Source organism: Caloenas nicobarica, chromosome 5, assembly GCF_036013445.1.
Source record: "Caloenas nicobarica isolate bCalNic1 chromosome 5, bCalNic1.hap1, whole genome shotgun sequence".
Classification (NCBI taxonomy): Eukaryota; Metazoa; Chordata; class Aves; order Columbiformes; family Columbidae; genus Caloenas; species Caloenas nicobarica.
The window spans coordinates 61,688,534-61,694,569 of NC_088249.1; positions in this window are offsets into that span (position 1 = coordinate 61,688,534).

The window sequence follows — 6,036 nt, forward strand, 5'->3', positions numbered from 1 at the left end:
GAGGCAAAAGCATGATGAATCTGCTGCTTTTCAAGGATCCTTCAGTACTAAAAGTAGCTCAGTATCTATATGCAGAATAAACCTTGGATAATAAGTCTTTCTCCGGGGTCTGATCCAAGCCCATTGAACTCACTGAGAGTCTTTCTATTGACTTCGGCTGGCTTTGGATCAGACACCTGGCATCTCTCTGGATGGTGTTTCTGTCTATTACTCATCCTTCCAACTGGAGGAGATGCTCCCTGGTTAACATGCAAGAACCTCTTGGCAGGAAGAGGCACCCACCTATTCTAAGTGCTGAATCTTTCCAAGTGATTGATTAACAGCAACGCAGTCGATTAACCTTTCTTCTTCTGAGAGCAGCTTTCATCTAGTCATCTCGCTGAGGCTGAAAGCAGTCAAGGCCTTTATCAAGGGAGGGCTGCAGAACAGGGTGTTCCCCAGAGGTGATTGGTTCCCAATTCTCTCTGCATAGTGAATTTAGTGAATTCAGCAGACCTTGGGGTCAAGCATTTATTAGGCTAAGAGACTGTCAAATCAATCTGGTCTACTGCAGGCAAGTTCTACCAGGAGAATGGGTTTTGCCAAGACTCTGTCTAAGAAATAGATTGATGACTAACTCCTGGTTGAAGCTGCCTTTCTCTTTTCCATTTTCCGTGAATCAGATTTTTTTCCCTTCACTGACACCAATATTTTCTCCCTGGACAAATTTTATTAAGGAAACTCCTGGAAACCATCTATAATTTAAGTCTCAGGGAGACTTCCAAACTCTGTAGCCCTTCCATTTTGTGTTAAATTGACCCAAGGGTTTTCTTAGTTTAGACCTTAGTTTTGACCGTACCCGATTGAATTACGTTTCTGGAGTTTTTACCACCCCCATCTCCCACCTTACCCCCCCCCCCCCTTTTTTTTTCTTTTTCCCTTACCTTTATAATTTCTAGCAGTTATAGACTATCAGGGACCCTGATGTTCCCTGCCCAGCATGATAATTTCTTACTGGAAAGAGAATTGTAGCATTGTAAAAGCTGCATGGAACAAACCCTGCAACACAGCAGAGTATTTTGTCATTCCTCTATTTTGAGATATAAATCCTAACTTCCTTGTAGAGTCAATCCTCTTTTGCAGTAACCAGTCTTTTATGCAGCATCGTTTTTAATTTACATTCACCTGCTACTCGGATGAAATGGTGTTATGATCAGGCTTGGCAGCTGTGTCACTGTCAGCCCTTGCAGGACACCCTGTGCACTTCTGCAGAAGGTCCCGGCCATCAAAGCACTGACTGACCTACAGAAGCACGAAGAAAAGGACTCTAATAAATGAGTGCAGCCTGAGTGCACCAAGGAGGGCTAAAGTCGGGTTCTAACATTTTCACCTTCAGTTCCTGTTGGCCTAATCAAGAGAAAATGCAAGAAGTCTGAGTTTTAGCGCAGTAAATCAGTTTTCAGTCACCTATATTGATTTATTTTTTCCCCATCTAGTTATTGCTTTCCATACGTCTACCTCTGGCTTCAGCCAGCCAGTTTCGTAATGATTCAATTAAGATGTGGCTACGAGGATACATTTTGCTTTGTTTTACCACTACGTTTTTCTGAGGAAGCTTTCCTCAGGCTCCATTTGCTTTTTGTTGGTCATAGAACAGAATCAAGAGGAGTCCTTCATTTTTCTTCTAGGCACCTTTTCCCTACAATTCTCATTACAGAATTTAGTCACTTATTTTGTGCCTAAGGTTTACATGCGTGGGAGAGGGTCTAACAAAAACACGTGTCTCAGTTTCGGATAAATGAATGAATGGTGTACATTCATTTCTTCCCCAAACAGTGTGTAATATTTGTCTAGGTATAATGTTCAGTGGTACAAGACGACCCGTCATCTTCATGAACCAAGGAGTAAGGACTGCAAGAGTCCTAGTTTAGATAGACTTTTAAACTACAAAATGTTCAAAAGTTGACTCGAAAGTATAGACTTATAAAGCAAAAGACTTAATAAGTCTTCCTCAAACCCCATTAAAATGTATTTTTGTACTACTGTTCCTATTAATGTGGCTCAAGCGTGTCAGTCTGTTGCCCAGGGCTTTCAGTGATTGACTGTTAGAAAAGGAACAACACAACAAGTTTGGTTTTTTGTGTACTGTGCGCAAGTGTTCTCAGCTTTCATTGTCGTGAGTAATTCAGCAAAATATTTTTATTTTCTGGCTGTAGAGGTTCCCTGCAATTAGAGGGAGAGTGTAACTTTTTGTTAATTGTCAGTATATCTAGTACTGCCCAAAGTCGATGTGGATCTGGTTGGTTTGGGAGCTCGTTATGCACATAACAAAGGATCTCCCGGGTACGGCTGAGTCTAAAGGGGCAGGATGCTGAAAAGGCAGGAGAAAAGGAGTCTCATGGGTTAACAGATTGAAAAGTGATCAGCTTGCTCAGGATCACACAGATCTCGCAGTCCTAAGAACTGAATCCACATCATCTGAGCAGCGTTAGAGGTCTTTAATCACAGTTTTAGATTTTGTATACTTTTCTTTGAAAATAGATGGAGAAACCAGTTCCTTTGTTACTCCAAGAACAAGGCTGCTCTTACGAAAATCATCCCAAAAACCCGGACCACAGGCTGGCTTGTGATAGGGGACACTTCCAGCTAGACAGAAAACAAAAACCAAAGCAGATTCCTGCATTTTTAATCGAACTCGAATAGAGGGAGGATAAAAAAGTGAAACCAAGCTCTTGGTAACAGAACAAGCAATCTCTATTAGATGCACAGCAAAACTTCTATCAATTATCTTAAAGTGTTAAAGTACATCTTCTATTTTTAATTCAGTGGGCAAATAAGTGATGAATTAGCTTAGTTCAAACTCTCTGAAGATGATCACTAGCATAGATTCTTTAAAAGGTCCGAAGCAGGTACACAATCTTTACATTGCTGTAAGATACAGACTGCAGCTCTGTCTGTAACAGCACATCGTTATTGGCTTTGTGTTATGAGGTATCTAGAGAATTTTGGAGACAGCGTATTTGAGCATTGTATTGACATTACAAGGCATCTGGCTAAAGCCCAGCTCGGGCTGGGAGAGTGGCAGTTCCTAAGAGGAGCTAAATTGTATTGATTAAAGTCTCCTAATCAACAGAACAACTTCTAGTACAAAGTAATATTGAATTTACTGTAGACTAAAACCCACAAAATACCTAGGCTTATTATTCATAATCAATTATACTAGATATAAAACTTTGAAATTCAATAGCTATATCAGCTTAAAATGAAACTCGAGTGGTTTCTTTTTATCTTTGATTTGGGTTTCTATTATCAAACTGGGGCCAGATTTTCAGATATCTTTACATTGCCAGAAATGTTTGAAAAATCCTATAGGGCACCCCATCACTTTGGTGGCATATAAGTCTTTCATCTTATGGTGTCTAGAAGTATGTAAAAAAAAAATACTGGTTTTGTGACATTTCCTATGCAAAAATCTTAACGTGTTGCTCCAAGATTTCTTTGGAGCTATTACAGTTACCCATTAGACTTAAGCACAGCGGGTAACTGCAAATAAAATTTACTATTCTTGGTATAATGCCCTACAACAAACAATCAGCTATGGAAATACCGGCTCGGTAATGCTGCAGCTCTGATTTGCATGGCAGCGGCACTCCAGGGAAGGCTGAGAACTTCTTGACGTGTCCGACATTGTAAGAGATTCCAAGTGCATGGTAAGAGTGAAGTCCAAGTCAAGCAAGAATCAAGGAAAGCAAAAAGCCGCTAACTATGTTATTCTTTCTTTCGGAGGAGCCACAAGACAAAAATAAAGGCAATCAGCCAAAGTCACACCGGTGACCTGTGGCCAAACTGGGGATTGAATCCGTATTTCCTGATCCAACAGCTTTTGCTGCTGCTCCGCTCCCCACAGCTTTTGATTTGGAAAGATCTCACAATGAGAATGAGCCAGCTTCCTAGTCTTAACTCGAAGAAACAAAATCATTTAAAAATGCATAAAACCATTCACATTAAAGCTATAATTTGAACTAATGATAACCAATGGATACCAGAAAGGGCATTCTAAAGATACACTGGATTTCCAGGCTTAAGCACATAGGCTATAACTACTGGAAATGTTAGACAAATGTTATTTTGTTAGTTACTTACTGAAATCTTTCTTCTTCTGATAAAGCTTATGATGTCGTGTATCTAGGCCAGGAAGGATTTTAAGACCATCTCACCTCAGATATTTGACATGGAGGAATGCTTGGTTTGGTTTTTGGTTGGGGTTTTTTTTGTTTGGTTGGTTTTGGTTTGTTGGTTTGGTTTGGCTTGGCTTGGGTTTTGTTGTTTCTGCTGTTGGTTGGTTTTTTGTTTGTTTGGGGTTTTGTTTGTTTGTTCTTTCTTGCAAAGCAGTTCTCAAAGCACTACTCCTTGGGTAGGACTTGTTCTTTGTTGAAATCTTAATCCCAGTTTAATTTTTTTCCAGACCAGCCTGTTGGACTTCCGTACGCTGTGCAGTAAATTTTTTTCTTAAACTGTGTTTTGATAGATGTAGCTCCCAGCTGTAAAGACACGCTCAAATGGTGGGGGCAGGTAAGCGGCACGGCTGCACTGATGATTTAGAGTTTGCCGGCTTCAAAACGGAGCAAGAGGAAAGCTGCTCTGGGTCAGCAGTCGTTACATTCCGTCTGTGATGTGCTTTCCCGACACGGTGGCGCTTGAGGGGCTGCTTTGTTAGCTGCATTACGAAGAAAACAGACTTTTCCAAGGAATGAGTTATCTATCTGGAGCGTAGTAACCAAACGCAGACAACCCCAGCTGTGGCTTTCGCTAGCATCGTTTACAGGCCTGAATATTTGTATAAATGCCAATTAAGCTGTGGTAGCATTATTTGTCACAGAAAGCTTGCCCGTATAATGAAAATACCTCGGTTTCTGTTGCCGGACAATTTGAAGACCACTTTGACTGCAATAAATCAGCCTTGCATGATTACAGAATTGCGTTAAGTAGTTTCAGCAGTTCTGTGGATCTGATTTTATGAAGCTGGTGATGCTGCTTATGTGGGTGAGGGATGAAGGACGAGGTGCTGTGAAATCACTGACGAAACAGCAAGACCTGACAGGTTATAAGAAGAGCACTTCTGTCTGATGGAATAACCTTAGAGACCAAGAATATGACAATGGAAAAAAACACCGGAAACGTGTTTAGGAGATAACACAAAATTTACTCCCTCCTCCAAATATACATTCAAACAAGAACATCTTGTCCAAAGTAAGTCTGACCACCAGCAATTATAGCACTGATTTTAGAAATGAACATGAAACATTGTTACATGTGCCTATGAGTCATCCTATGGATTAATTTATATATTTATGTACTGAAATGACTGTCTTATACTTTTGTAGCCTCTAAACATCAGCGTGTAGCCGTGCTATTGTGTGTTTGTTGCCGTACGCCCAGGCCAGCGCTGTGGAGAGGACCTGATCCATCCGCGGGAAGAAGCAGGTGACACGCCATCTAGGTCAACTGGTTCTTTTTCCTTCGAGACAGGATAGTAGCTCTTCACAGCAAATGAAGCCTCTCTAATCTCCAACCATTGTCCATTTACACATGAGTAAATAGGTTAAACTGTTCATACAATGACGGAATCATACTGAAGAGTAATGCGAAGTGGCAGTAGCAAAACTGAAGAGCAGTCCATTATTTTCTGCTCTGGATAGTACCTGCCAGCAAACCCCAGACTGAGTACAGTGAAATGCGGTTATTCAGAACAGAGTCTTGCCCTCGTTCCCCCTGCCCGGGGACACCAGCGCTCTTGCCACAGCCCTCCAGAGCTCAGCACAGAAATTCAGCGTTCTCTTGCGAGCGAGGACCCTGCCCCAACAGCTAAATGGCCATAACGGAGCAAGATGTGCCCGATTACACTGTGATTGTGTCTCTGCATAAAAGAAGAGTGAGTTTCATCACATAATTAGTTCTTATCTTCCTGCCTACTTCTTTGTGGTTTGGGTGGTACAGTAACCTTTCAATCCTACGGCACGGCAGTGTGGTATTCTTCTAAATAAGCATAAAAAAAAA